Source organism: Podarcis bocagei (genome assembly GCF_964188305.1).
Source record: "Podarcis bocagei genome assembly, chromosome: 12".
NCBI lineage: Eukaryota > Metazoa > Chordata > Lepidosauria > Squamata > Lacertidae > Podarcis > Podarcis bocagei.
In genome coordinates, this window is record NC_138137.1 from 57,917,618 (window position 1) to 57,933,139 (window position 15,522).

The 15,522-nt window shown below is 45.9% G+C and overlaps 1 protein-coding gene and 1 long non-coding RNA gene across 5 annotated transcripts in view; one reads left to right on the forward strand and one right to left on the reverse strand.

Moving 5' to 3' along the window:
- Positions 1–1,401, forward strand: part of LOC308569766 — a 4,947-nt gene extending 3,546 nt beyond the window's left edge. Inside the window, exon 3 of the long non-coding RNA XR_014000827.1 lies at positions 1,066–1,401. This is a non-coding gene — a long non-coding RNA (uncharacterized lncRNA). The remainder of the gene's footprint in view (positions 1–1,065) is intronic.
- The window catches only part of SETD2 (SET domain containing 2, histone lysine methyltransferase), a 95,882-nt gene that overhangs the window by 70,891 nt on the left and 9,469 nt on the right, over positions 1–15,522 (reverse strand). The gene's annotated exons all lie outside the window — the stretch shown is intronic.

Sequence of the window (15,522 nt, forward strand, 5' to 3'; positions counted from 1 at the left end):
ATAATGGGCACTGTAGTCCAAAAACAGCTGAAGACCCAAGTTTGGGAAAGCCTGCTCTAAGGTGTAAGTAAATAATTAATTAAGTAAGTAAGTAAGTAAGTAAATATAATAATAATAATAATAATAATAATAATAATAATAATAATAATAATAATAATAATAATAATAATAATTTATTTGTACCCCCCCCCCAATCTGGCTGGGTTTCCCCAGCCACTCTGGGCGGCTTCCATAGAAACCAAAAATACAGTAAAATATCACAGATTAAAATCTTCCCTGAACAGGGCTGCCTTAAGATGTCTTCTAAATGTCAGGTAGTTATTTATCGCTTTGACATCTGATGGGAGGGCGTTCCACAGGGCGGGCGCCACTACCGAGAAGGCCCTCTGCCTGTAGCTTTGCTTCTCGCAATGATGGAACCGCCAGAAGGCCCTCGGCGCTGGACCTCAGCGTCCGGGCAGAACGATGGGGGTGGAGACGCTCCTTCAGGTATACTGAGCCGAGGCCGTTTAGGGCTTTAAAGGTCAGCACCAACACTTTGAATTGTTATTTAGTGAATAGTGTTATTTAGTATTTAGCAGTTACGTTGGTATCTGTCTCCAGTGCAACCACAATGGCTCCAGGAATGTTAACACAAGCACTCCAGTAAGACGCATACTAAGATATAGAAGTTATTTTAGTCTCCACCCCCATCATTTGGCCTGGACGCTGAGTTCCTCCTCTTGAGGGTCTTCTGGCGGTTCACTCACTGAGAAGCAAAGGTTCACGGAACCAGGCAGAGGGCCTTCTCAACAGTGGTGTCCCCCCTTTGGAATGCCCCCCATCAGATGTCAAAGAGATAAAGAACTGCACAACTTGTAGGAGACATCTGAAGGCAACCCTGTATCAGGAGATTTTTAACGCTTGACGTTTTTATTATGTTGTTAGATATGCTGCAAGTTGCCCAGAGTGGCTGGGGAAACCCAGCTAGATGGGCAAGGTACAAAACGTTCCTGTAATTTTTACATACGGAACAGTTTTTAATTGTAAAATCAGCATTTCTCAAAAACTGTTTTATTACTAAAGAACATCATCTGACGGAAACAAGAACACCAGAGCACGTACAACTCAGCAAAGTGACAAGCCGCCAAGCCAAGCCGTGGTGATTTGGTAGCTCTGGAAGCAAAACAAATGTCTCGTTGGGCTTTGCAGGCCCAGAGCAAGCCATTCAACAACAAAAGGCCAGCTCCATGCAAGAAGATAGCATTCAGTGAGTTAATAAATTCTATGGTAGATACTATACTACAAGCAGTACCAGCATCTCAACAGCATTTTCGATAGCTTCTGTTTTTCCTGCATGAAAACATTCGAAGATAAACATAAACTTCCACTGTTTTATGCCTTTCACACCTGCCAAATAAATAAATGCAAGAAATAATTCCTGCTTGAGTACAGTGGTGCCCCACAAGACGAATGCCTCGCAAGAAGGAAAACTCGCTAGACGAAAGAGTTTTCCGTTTTGGAGGTGCTTCGCAAAACGAATCTCCTATGGGCTTGCTTCGCAAGACGACAATGTCTTGCGAGTTCCTGCTGGTTTCCCCCCCCCTTTTTCTAAGCCGCTAAGCCGCTTATCAGCTGATCCGATCAGCAGATAAGCCGCTAATAGCCACTAATAGCGCTAATCCGCTAATCCTTCAATGGGCTTGCTTCGCAAGACGAAAAAACCGCTAGACGAAGAGAATCTTTTCGTCTTGCGAGGCACCACTGTACCTTCTTTTTAAAAAAAGAACTTGACAGGGCTCCTTCTGTGTGTAACCGCAGAAAGAAAGGGTTCACATAGTGACCAGGAAAACATAATGGCGTTACAGAGTCAGATTTGGCTTTGTGAGTGTCTCCGAAAAACTAGATGAAACCCTCCCAATCTGATCCAACGTCTCAGAACGCACCTCTTCAGCCACATGCTGCCGCAATTTCATGCAACAGGAGCATCTATCTGCTGTTTTAGCAACTGGGAGATGTTTCCCTTTTCTCACCAGATGCACATGCCCAGCAGTCGAAATTTGCCAGGTGCATTTTGTTTTTTTGTTTGATTTTTTTAAAATATATTTATTGAAAGTTTTTAAGATATAACAGAAAAAAAGAAAAATAAACATACAAAATAAAAAAACAGTTAAAAACACACATTAATTTTCAATAACATAACTTCCATACACTTATTTCCTTGGACCTCCTCATACCTCCCTTCTTTGTATTCCAGTTCGATTTGTTAGTTCAGCAAATCCTTACCATTAAACTTTTACCCATTTGTGAAACCTTTTTTCCCTCTCATATCTCTTAAAGCATTACAGCTGGAAACCGCTTAGTTTCTATCCAACATCCTTCTAACATTCATTAATTTTACAATGTTTCTGTAAATAGTCTTTAAATTTCTTCCAGTCTTCTTTCACCGACTCTTCTCCCTGGTCTCGGATTCTGCCAGTCATTTCTGCCAATTCCATGTAGTCATTTGCCAGGTGCATTTTGCACCTGGCTATCAGCCACTTGTGGCCAAGTGAAGATGCCAGGGCGCCAGGATGGTGCCTGACGTCTCCACCATCTGGAGGTGCCTATCTGGGGATGCTTGGATCTCGACTCTTTTCACACACTAGCTACACATCCTGTAGAATCCCATCTGTTGCATTTTATCCGCGCAACCAGACGAATTTCACAAACCCAAAAGTCGTATTGAAAGATACGGTTTTCAAGCTGCCTGGCCCCAAAATGGCAACTAGGCATTCCATTTTGGTGACTGTAACCCTGGTTTTTTATATGCCTGTTGTCTTTGTCCATGGAGTTTTCTTGGCAGGGATACTGGAGTGGCTTGCCGGTTCCTGCTCCAGGTGGATCACATTTGGTCAAAACTCTCCACTATGACCTGTTCATCTTGGGTGGCCCTGCACGGCATAGCTCATAGCTTCTCTGAGTTATTCAAGCCCCTTCGCCACGGCAAGGCAGTGATCCATGAAGGAGAGAAAGGCTCCTTGGGAGAAAGGCGATGGCAAATCTAGACAACATCTTAAAAAGTAGAGACATCATCTTACCAACAAAGGTCCGTATAGTTAAAGCTATGGTTTTCCCAGTAGTGATGTATGGAAGTGAGAGCTGGACCATCAAGAAGGCTGATCGCCAAAGAATGGATGCTTTTGAATTATGATGCAGGAGGAGACTCTTGAGAGTCCCATGGACTGCAAGAAGATCAAACCTCTCCATTCTTAAGGAAATCAGACCTGAGTGCTCACTGGAAGGACAGATTGTGAAGCTGAGGCTCCAAGACTTTGGCCACCTCAGGAGAAGAGAAGACTCCCTGGAACAGACCCTGATGTTGGGAAAGATGGAGGGCACAAGGAGAAGGGGACGACAGAGGACGAGATGGTTGGACAGTGTTCTCAAAGCTACCAGCATGAGTCTGACCAAACTGCGGGAGGCAGTGGAAGACAGGAGGGCCTGGCGTGCTCTGGTCCATGGGGTCACGAAGAGTCGGACACGACTAAACGACTAAACAACAACAACCCTGGTTTAAGGAGCCGTTTGGTGCCGATCTGATATATCTGAGTTTCTAACACTGCACATGCAAACTGTTTCGCACAATTACACAAAGGCATGCAAAACTTCACTAAACTTGTGAAGGAGGGGCAATTTCCAGGGGTCAGACCCCTCTCGCTCTCCAGGCTTCAGGAAGCTATCCGCAAGACTTGCAAGCCCGGCGGAAGTTCCCGCGGGCTCGCAAGGCTTGCGGGCAGCAGCCTGCAGCCCGAAGCACGGGGCGTGCTCCGGAGGGCACCCCGTGCTTCGCGCAGATGTCCGCAAGCCGTGTGAGCCTGGCGGCAACTCCCGCCAGACTCGCAAGGCTTGCGGATAGCAGCCTGTTCTGGGGGCTGGGGTCGGGGGAAGCTCGGGCTTCCCCCGCCCCAGCCCCGCGGCTGGGGGGGGGGGATAAGTTTTTATTTATTGATTTCCCCCCCCCAAAAAAAACCGAGGTGCGCCCTATAGGGCGAAAAATACGGTATTTGCGTGTTGGTTAAAAGTCATCTTCTCTATGTCAAGGTGTAAACCTTTGGTTTGAATGGCGGGGGGCAATGCCCAGACATTATGCATGTTATGAAAGTCACAAGGTGCAACTACACTGACCACAACTAAAGCGGAATAACGTATGAAGATTATTTTCATGGCACTAACATAGCTATATTCCAGCAACACCCATGTTTTCTGGAAGAGGTTTCATCGACCGCTTACAAATGAAAAGGCATCACATAAATATCTCCCAGAAGACTTATTTTTTGTCGGAAATAGATCATTCACCGGAGTATTAAGGAGCATGTAGGTGACCAAAGAGGTAGTGGAACTAGGAATCAGGTGTTTCTAGAGAACGGGTCAGCAACCTTTTTCAGCCATGGGCCGGTCCATTGTCTCTCAGACCATGTGGGGGTCCAGACTATATTTTGGAGGGGGGGGGGAAATGAACGAATTCCTATGCCCCACAAATAACCCAGCATTTGAAATAAAAGGACACATTCTACTCATGTAAAAGCACGCTGATTCCTGGACCATCCGCGGGCTGGATTGAGAAGGCAATTGGGCCGCATCCGGCCCCCAGGCCTTAGGTTGCCTACCCCTGTTCTAGACTGTGTCATTCCACAGAACCTGCAAAATTTCAGTAGGCATTCCTCAAAGACAAGCTATTTTTGCTTTTGCTGTGAAAAATTTAACACGTTCTACTACTGAGAATAACTGCATCCAAAGTAGCAAGAATACACCATCTTTTCCAGTTTGTGGCATCTACAAGGGCTGCATAACTGTTGTGGCAGGCCACCTCCATCAGACTGAAGCTACACACATCAACTATGATATGGAAAAGTTACCAAAAAACAAACAAACCCAGAAGGTGCATTTTTTTTAATGTGGTCATTTTACGTCTGCATTTTGCAGGAACTCTTTACGTCTGAAATAAAAGGAAAACCAACACGAACAATCCTGCAAAATGATACTTTATAATAATAATCAGTTTTCTGAGTGGATTTATAGAATTTATATCCCACTTTTTCCCCACGGTGGACTCAAGATGGGATGCAAAGGGGGCCCAGGCAGTTTCCCTCACCCAAAGCACTGACCAGACCCAGACTTGCTTAGTTTCATCAATTTACAGGTAGGTAGCCGGGTTGGTCAGCCGTAGTCGAAACAAATATATATATATATATATATATATATATATATATATATATATATATATATATATATATCCTTTCAGTAGCAACTTAGACCAACTAAGTTAGTTATTGGTATGAGCTTTCGTGTGCATGCACACTTCATCAAGTTTGCTGTATCATGGACTTTTAGTATCATGCCCTGACAAGATTAATTTTTTTTTAGTTAGTATTTCAAATATACTGGCAAATCAAGAACTTGTCAAAATGTCCCGCATTTAGACAATTACCTGCCGGAAGGCTTGCCAAACTAAAATTCCTCTGCGGAATTTTAACAAAGGCAAGTGAAGAATATTTCACAACTATAGGAAAACATTATGCCAATACTCATAAACTTGAGGGAGGGGGACAGAAGAGCCCTGTCTTCCTGCCAATCATTAACCCACCCAAGTTCTCTTTAACACCAATGTTCATAGGAATGTAATGGTGTGGGCAGCCCACATTAGACAAAATTACAGATTCCTTGCCAGGACAGGCAATATCCCTTTCCATGATATTAAGGAAACCCAAGAGCTGTTCAAGATCATCAATGAGAGATTACTAAAAAAGCAATAAACCCCAACCATAATTAAATTCAGCTGTTAAATTATCATTGCTGTCACTCAGCAGCTGATAGATGTAGCTATTAGTTGCTAGTGGGGTGTTTTGTTTTGTTTTTTTTAAAAAAGGCAAAATGACTTTCAAGTTTTATCATGTTTGGATAATTACTTGCTAATGTGCCCAGAGATAAAATTACTGCTATTTTCCAGGATTAAGTGAAATAAATGGCACGTTAATTTACTACGAGCAATTATGCAGCTGGTAACACTGTACCACTGTCCCCAAAGCATCCCCTTCTTTTTTTGTTTTTTTTTGGGGGGGGGGGCCTTCTCTGTTCTTACCCCATGAAAAGCAGGAAGATCCAACAGAACTGCTGGGGAAGGAGGCTAAGAACTGTACCTGTTTTAAAAGTATGCAACTCAGTATTAGCACAGGTTGCTGTTCGCCTCTACATAGTTACATCTTTATCTGCAGACATTGCAATATATTGTGATGTTTAGGTAAAGGTAAAGGGACCCCTGACCATTAGGTCCAGTCATGGCCGACTCTGGGGTTGCGGCGCTCATATCGCTTTATTGGCCAAGGGAGCTGGCGTACAGCTTCCAGGTCATGTGGCCACCATGACTAAGCCGCTTCTGGTGAACCAGAGCAGTACACGGAAACACCGTTTACCTTCCCGCCGGAGCGGTACCTATTGATCTACTTGCACTTTGACATGCTTTCGAACTGCTAGGTGGGCTAGGTGATGTTTAGTTGGTGATATATCACAATCTTGAAAACCAGGTATCGCCCAGCCCTACTTGCTGGCATACCTAATTGCTATGAAATAACCATATGTGTGGGACGTGGGTGGCGCTGTGGGTTAAACCACAGAGCCTAGGGCTTGCCGATCAGAAAGTCGGCGGTTCAAATCCCCGTGACGGGGTGAGCTCCTGTTGCTCGGTCCCTGCTCCTGCCCACCTACGTCCAAGTGCAAGTAGATAAATAGGTACCGCTCCGATGGGAAGGTAAACAGCGTTTCCGTGCGCTGCTCTGGTTCACCAGAAGTGGTTTAGTCATGCTGGCCACATGACCCGGAAGCTGTACGCCGGCTCCCTCGGCCAGTAAAGCAAGATGAGCGCCGCAACCCCAGAGTCGGTCACGACTGGACCTAATGGTCAGGGGTCCCTTTACCTTTACCCATATGTGTAAACCTAAGTCAGCCTTCACCAGAATAATAGACCCCGGATGCGTGGGGTTTTGTTTTTTTCATTACAGAGGGCCGGTTAAAAATGAAGCAGGAAACGAGTAAGGGAAGACCAGCCTTGAAGACAAAATTTGTCTGGTGGTGATGGTGTGTGAAAGAGAAAGCAAGATTGGCTGATACATGAATAATTAGCATATACAGATGTGGCCCGTAGTGTGTGCATGTAGGTGTATAAAGCCTCTCTCTCCTACAATTAGAAAATTGGGGAGCAGCCTGTAAAAAGATGTAGAAATCAACAGCCACAACCGGGAAAACACTTCATTAAAAAGTTCCCATGGGTGTGGGAGACACCCCATCGCAGAGCCATGCAACAAACTCATTTCCCTCTCTATAACCAAAGCAAGAAGTAATATACGTATAACTATGGCCAAGTCTCTGTTGAAACCTGGAGTATTCCTTTCTCCATTCTAAAATCGTTTACACAAGCTTTACACTGAGATGACTCAAGCCTTGTTGAACCAATCATCGTCCTGTGAATAAACACAACCTTTGGAAAGGAATAGTACTGTTCTTTGCTGCCCTCAGGATTATATTCTTGGCTGTACAACACATTATTCCAAACAAAGAACCACCCCAGCAGCCAGCAAGCATTTGATACCACTTGTGGTTTTAACTGAATAAAAGGTTTGTTTATACAGCATAGTAGGTTAAGCGTAATTTAGCTTTCTCGTTCTTTGTAAGCTCTGGGTATCAAGCGGCTGGCACAATATTTCGGCTGACGGCAAGCATCAACTCAGGCTCCAAACAGTCCTCACGAGGAGACACTGGCAACTCCACCTAGATTTCAAAAACGTTTGTGTATCCCAAGCCTTAGAAAAAAGGACAAGGAGAAGTTCTCTGGTGTGGCAGTTAGAAAGGGATCTGTATCCCATCTGTATGGACACTCTTTTTGCGCGGTGTTCAAAACTCATATATATAAGCTAGGTGCCAAATGGCCCCTTAAAACCAAGGTTACAGTCACCAAAATGGAAGGTCTAGTTGCCATTTTAGGGCAAGACGGCTCTAAAGTCTTGTTTTTCAAAAGGATGGACTGGCTGCGATTGATTCTCAGTTAAGCATCTGGCTAGTTCAGATGACAACCTTGAGCTAGGTTAAAAAAGTCACTTGACCCAGGAACAGTCCACACATATATTCGCTTATTCCGACCTCTTTCTTCATGGTGACTGCTCCTGCTCCAGGCTGCACAGAAAAAGCGATTTGGTTCCAGAAATTCATTCTGACTGTGCAGATAAAATGTAAGTGATAGAATTCTACAGAATGGTGTATTAGTGTGTGAAAACAGTCCAGATCCAATGATCTCCAGATAGTGGAGGTGTCAGGTCCTGTCCTGACACCCAGGCATCTTCAGTTGATCGCAAGAGGTCGAAAGCTAGGTGCAAAATGCGCCTGGAGAATTTTGAACACTGTGAGGGAGGAGGAGGAGGAGATTGACAGCAGGGTTGGAAGACGGTGAAGGACTAGATGCGAACTGTTCAGGCACAACAACACAACCTCAAGCTAAACCCTGGGGTGGCAGTGCTTTGTGCCAGCCTTAGGGGTCCAATTGCGTGACATTCCCAGGTAAGGCACTCTGCGTCTCATGAGCCATGAGAATGTCCCACAGCTCCTGGCCAGAATAAAGGCCACCCTTAACCAATAGGGAGATGGGAGGTACTAAGAGATGACAATGACAGCAACCTGCCCAGTATACCTGAAGGAGCGTCTCCACCCCCATCGTTCTGCCCGGACGCTGAGGTCCAGTGCCGAGGCCCTTCTGGCGGTTCCCTTATTGCGAGAAGCAAAGCTACAGGGAACCAGGCAGAGGGCCTTCTCGGTAGTGGCGCCCGCCCTGTGGAACGCCCTCCCATCAGATGTCAAAATGATAAACAACTACCTGACATTCAGAAGACATCTTAAGGCAGCTCTGTTCAGGGAAGTTTTTAATGTATGATATTTTAGTGTTTTTTGGTCTCTATGGAAGCCGCCCAGAGTGGCTGGGGAAACCCAGCCAGATGGGCGGGGTACAAATAATAAATTATTATTATTATTATTATTATTATTATTATTATTATTATTATTATTATTATTACCTGAGAAGGTGCAACGGTCTAGGCAAATTCAAGTAGACTTGTAGAGGCTGCCTGGTTAAGTCAAGGCCCTACGGGAAAACCCTGAGCAGGAGGAGCTCAAGAGATTGTGATTGGAGAGCGGCCAGCAACAAAAGGAGCAATAGGGCAGGTGACCAATCCAATAGCAGCCTGTAGCTCAGGAGAGCCCCAACAACTGCCTTGGAACTAAATGCAGGTAGCCCACTCTTCCACCTGGTCCTTTACCTTGATAACAGAAGGCAATAAGGCCTGATTCAACAACTCACAAGGGAGGGCTAGCCTGAACCTGTGCCCTGCAGGTAAACGCTGGATGTCCAAGTGGCAGCTTAGAAGCAACGCAAGGCTCCAGGCAGCATCTTCTCTTTTACACCCAACCATTCTTGGCAAAGCTTGCAAAACAGCAACAGCATCCAGCCACCCCCTTTTCCTGGCAGATTCACAACTGAGAAAGTCTGAACTACTGTGGCAAGCCATCCTATGCCATGCTGTTGCCATAGCAGTGGGCACTGCTAGACAAATCTCGACAACACATTTTCTTCCCTTAGGAGACTTGCTATGATATGATCAGATGGTCTAATCATGATCTAAATGCACCCTCTGCATTCCAGCCATGTAACAGTACAGTGGTGCCCCGCAAGACGAATGCCTCGCAAGACGAAAGGGTTTTCCGTTTTTGAGCTGCTTCGCAAGACAAATTTCCCTATGGGCTTGCTTCGCAAGACGAAAACGTATTGCAGGTTTGTTTCCTTTTTCTTAACACCGTTAATACAGTTGCGACTTGACTTCGAGGAGCAACTCATAGAACGCAGTGGACATAGTAGCCTTTTTTGAGGTTTCTAAAGACTTTGGTGATTTTTGAAGCTTTTCCAAAACTTCTTTTGCAGCCATTTGGTAAGTTAAGCTTTTAAAACTTTTTTTGGGGGGGTTGGATTTTGGGTTGGGGTGTTTGGAATTCAAGGACTTGGTGTTGGGGAGGGGTTTGCAAGAATCTGGAAGCTTGTGTGTTTTTTTCCTGCATTTTTATGATTTTCTGTGACCATTGGGCCACTCTGCTGTTTTTTTAAAAAATCTGGATTTGAATTTCTGTGTGCTGGGTGGCTGGGGGAACAGTTGGGGAGGGGTTTGCAAGAATCTGGAAGCTTGTTTCCCCCCCCCCCCTGCATTTTTATGATTTTCTGTGACCATTGGGCAACTCTGCTGTTTTTTTTAAAAAAATCTGGGTTTGAATTTTGAAATGCTCTTTACAGTATGTGTGACTTTAAAGAGCACTTAATAAACTCTTGTTGTACCAAATTTGGCTTTGTTTGAACTTTTTTTGACCATAGGAACGCATTAATTGATTTTCAATGCATTCCTATGGGATTTTGTGCTTCGCAAGACGAAAAATTCGCAGAACGAATTAATTTCGTCTTGCGAGGCACCACTGTACTTGTCATTTGTGAAACACCTCAACAGCAGCTAGGCATCCCAGGATCCTCAATTTGCCTCACGTCTTTTGGAGAATTCTGCACAGGGTCATCATTGCCAGTTCCATCACACCCAGGCTCAAAACCCACAGTTTCCCCCTCTTTCACATTCGTGCAATAAACACAACCAGCTCTAAGCTAATCATAAATCACTGGTTGTCTTGCAACTTGCTTCTGTGGATGTCAACAAAGCTTTCCAATGATGCCTTCTAGACAGCAACAGAGGGCCCAAGAAGCGCCACCCGAAAGGTAAGCTATGCGATATAGCATCATCGGTGTACATGCTACTTTGCAATAAAGGCATCCCCTCACCTGTGTCCTGCTGACACGTGCAGTTTTCAGCGCCGAAAGGGGGCGGAACGGAGGAATCCCCACTTGCGTGCGCAGCAATGACGCGTGGGAATGCCAGGAATGGAACCCTCATATAAGTGGGGATTCCCCTGTATTAACATAAGCAAACAGCTAGCTTACATTCCAAGTTTCAACTGTGGAGTAAATGTATATTTGCTTATTTTGCACAAATCCGATCACTAAGCATGCTGTGTTTCTGAACCTGTCATTTGCATTTCTACATAACTATGTGGGTGTGCATGACCTTTTTGATCTTCCTCAAAGCCTTAAGATCAGCCAATGATTCCCTCCTACAGGATACCACAACAGTGTTTGAAACTCCCATTGTTCTAGGGGCATTCTGCGACAGGGAATTTCATTAGCACAAGCAGTTTCTGAGCTCTGGGCGCAGGGCTGCACCTAAGATTTCAGATTAAAACTGTGGAGTGGAAGGAAAGGAGGACCCTTTTCTGCCTCCCCACTTCCGGCTACTCTCTGACAGTGGCGTAGCGTGGGGGGTGCCAGGGGTGCCGGCCGCACCGGGCGCAACATCTGGGGGGCGCGAGTCCAGAGGGAAGGGACAAGTTCCTTCCTCCGCCGGGCTCCCCGCCGCCACTGCCAGCCTTGCGCCCTAGCGCGCGCCTCCCGCCGCCGCTGCGGCTGCGCTCCACTCACTGCTCACAGGAGGAGCAGCCGCTGCAGCAGCGCTGACGCCGCCACCGACGCCTGGCCGGGCACGGGCAGCCTCCGCACCCCGACGCCATCCCCTCGGCCCAGCCACAGGCGGCGGCTGCTTCTGCCGACTGGGAGGGAGGAGAGCTCCGAGGGGCCTCGCCGCGCCCTGCGCTCCCCAAAACCCTCCGAGAGGAAGCCGGCAGGCGGGCGAGGGTCTCCCGGCAGAAGTGGGTGCCGCTGGCTCCGGCTCTCAGCGCAAGTCTCAGCCGCGGGGGGGGGGGGCAGAGGACGGAGCACGGCTGGAAGCCCCCGGACCCGGCCGGGAGGAGGAGAGGCGCTCACCAAGCCCGGATCTGGAGCTCCACCTACAGCCCAAGGAGAGGAGGGGGCGGGGAGGCGCCCGAGGGGAGGGGGCTTCGGCTGCCTCGGCCCACGGGGGCTCCGCAAATAATAAATTTAATAAATTCCTGCTGAGCCTTTGGGGGGGTCCTTGGCTCCTTCGCTCGCCCCCAGCCCCAGTGGCGTAGCGTGGGGGGGTGCAGGGGGCCCGGGCGCAACATCAGGGGGGGGCGCAAATTACTCGCCTTGCCCCGGGTGCTGACAACCCACGCTACGCCACTGCTCTCTGAACACTGGAGCAGAGACCCTCTTAAGAATATTAGGGGTGGTGGGTAGGAGAAGGACTAGACCATGTGAAAAATGAACATAAGATTTTAGCTGCAGTTCATTTATTTTCAGCTTGTTATAAATTCCTGTTATAAAAAAGCAAACCTAGACATTCCATTGTTGCGTCCATAACCTAGGTTTAAGGTGCCATTTAGCTCCTAGTTTTCATATCTCTGACACTGTTCCTCATACTGGGGGCAAGCATGTCATCTACCAGACTAAAGGTTGTATCCAACTAGAATTAATCCAAGTAGAACCAATGTTAGATGCATCCTAGAACTGCTTCTGATGTTGCCCTGGAATTATGGAACACGAAATTCCCCTACTTGATTTGGCTCCGTTCTGAAACAGGTGCAAATATATTTTTATGCCACCAGGCTTTTAAAAATTACTTCTCTATCTAGAAGAACTCACCTACTGTTAGGTTACTTATTGTTAGCTTTTGTTTAATTTTTTAAAGATGGGTTTCCATTTCACTTGGCTAACTGCTCTGTGAACTTTTGTTGAAACCCAAAAGTGGAATATTGTTAATGAATGGTAAACGAGGGAAGAAGAGAAAGACTATACAAAGCACAGAAATTTCACTTCATGCGTGTTGCAGCCTTTTGTTTTCAGAAAGACGTTTGTAGGGCGAGGTTTTCAAATGTTTCAACCAGCATTAGGAACAGAGTTGCTTAGTAAAAAACATATGGCCAGACAGATCTATTCCGAACTTTGCATGCTCAGAATCGCACGGCAGCTGTTTCCAATACAACCTCTTTCTACTTGCATTCTGAAAAAACAAGGGGTTGGGGGAGAGAGAAGGGGACAGAAAACTGCAAAAGGCCAAGTCTTTGAATTGTGAGAATGTTCCAGCTACAGCACTGCAAACTAAAACTGGCCGCATGAACGTGTGCATAGGTTGTTAAACCAGGCGTTCTTATACTTAAAACGATTCTCTGGGGCTAAGGAAGGTTGCCAAGTTTTAAGGAAGGCCTCCTGAGCACGGAGAGGTCAGGGAGTCATCTCCCTAGGCAAGCATAAAAGGCAAGATTATTGACTTTTACAGTACTGTTCTGCATCTGAGGTGGTTGCTGTGGATACAACAAACAAAATACTCTGGCGATGAAATGGCAGCAGAGAAAAAAGAAAGTAGAAACCCTTGCAAAGCTACAGAAGAGGCTGCGCTGTTTGCATGCAAATAAGAACTGTTACCCCCCCCCCCCAAAATGAAAGCAAGCAGGACACAGAACTACATTATGCTGCCTTAAAAGCATAAGGGATTCTGAGCAAAGGAGCGCTGAAAAAGCATCACTTGCTTTTTCACTTGATTTACACACCAGCTGAAAAGTCCCTTTGTTTAGATGCCGGGTTTGCCTTTGGGTCAAATTATGCAGTTTATACCTTCTTGAGGAATCTATGTAGTGAACCTAATGGAGGTGAGTCACTGTAAATATTCTGTAACAGTAGTTCAGGATCTGCACTACCTTCCCATCACCAAGGGTAAAATTCGAAGTACAATGGTACCTCGGGTTACATACGCTTCAGGTTACAGACTCCGCTAACCCAGAAATAGTACCTTGAGTTAAGAACTTTGCTTCAGGACGAGAACAGAAACCGTGCTCCGACGGCGCGGTGGCTGGTCTTAAACACTGTCCCACAAGAGGATGGGATGAGAGAATGTTTCAAGTGTACAGCGGTGCCCCGCAAGACGGAAAACCCGCTAGACGAAAGGGTTTTCCGTTTTTGAGCTGCTTCGCAAGACGATTTTCCCTATGGGCTTGCTTTGCAAGACGAAAACGTCTTGCGAGTGTTCCGATTTTTCCCTGCTTCCCCCCCTTTTTTTAAACCGCTAAGCCTTTAATAGCCGCTAAACCGCTAATAGCGCTAATAGGGTTGCTTCGCAAGACAAAAAAACCGCTAGACGAAGAGACTCGCGGAACGGATTAATTTCGTCTTGCGAGGCACCACTGTACAACTTTCATGCTAATCTTAAAGGGCAGAAGAGGCTGAATTCTTGATGGCTGCTTCCTAATTCAGAATTTACTTCCTAAGTAAGCCTCTCCTGTTAGGACAAGCATTTAACAGGAAAGGATGAATCAGGCATAGGCGAACCCGGCCCTCCGTACGTTTTTTTGAGACTACAATTCCCATCAGCCCTGACCACTGGTCCTGTTAGCTAGGGGTGATGGGAGTTGTAGTCCCAAAAGTTTGCCTATGCCTGTGATAAATGAAAGTTCCTTCTAGCCTTATCTGTTTTCATAGGTATATTTTAGCAGCTACATTTTCACTGCCTAATAACTTTAGGACCAGGTTTTTTGCTGCAATACCTTGCACAGATGCAGATGGCTAACTAACAGGAGATATTGGGGATGAAGTATGTGACAAGACACAAAAAGGAGGGTGAAATCACTTTCCAACCAAGTATGTGTATGTTAATATGCACACGTGCAGAAACACACCCATCTTCATTTTAGGCAAAAGGAAAAATTATGCAAAAGGAAGGCCTGTCCCTAGTACATTCACCACCTACCCACCCAAATTTGGTACATCAGTTGAGCCCAACATTATCCATGCATCCAGTTTATGTAAGGTACATTTTGAAGTGGCATCTTAGCTCAGTTGGGAAGGGCAGCGTTACCAAGCAAGTTTTCTTCTTCTTTTTTTAAAAGAAAGATTACACGCCACCGCAGCCAAGCCTTCCTCCCTTCACTTTAATGCCCTCAGAGACAATCATTAGTTTCCTTAATAAGGAAGTGATGGTGAAGAGGTGCAGGTGTAAAACAAATCTTTCTTTTCCAGAGCCATTACTGTCTCCCTGATGCATTACGATTATAAAATAATTGAGGAAGCAACTTTGCTCTGTTTGTCTTTATCCACGTAAATGTGTTCTGCAAGTAGGAAAACATTTCGCTGAGGGCTAAAGTTACCAATAATCCACTCCGTGGGGAAGAAAAGAAAAGACATATCCACAGGAGGTTTGGAAAATAAACCCGCAAGGGACACAAAATTGTCCGAGAGACTTGCACTAGCTATAAGTTTCTAAAGTGATTCAAAATCATGGCAGCTGTGGAGCTTCCGTTTGAGAAGTCTTAATTTCTTCCAAAAGGTTCAAAGGACTTTTTTACTTGAACCACCTCATTTCCTTCTGTACTCCAACCAAACTGCCCCTACAGAGCTTACGTTCCGCATTTGAGGGACAACTCCACACAGAATGTAAACTCAGTCTGTAAAGACCATGCAAATTACACATTCTCCATCTCCTAGCCTGGTCATAGCCAACCTTTGTCACAAGTCCAAAGTATGCGATAGTG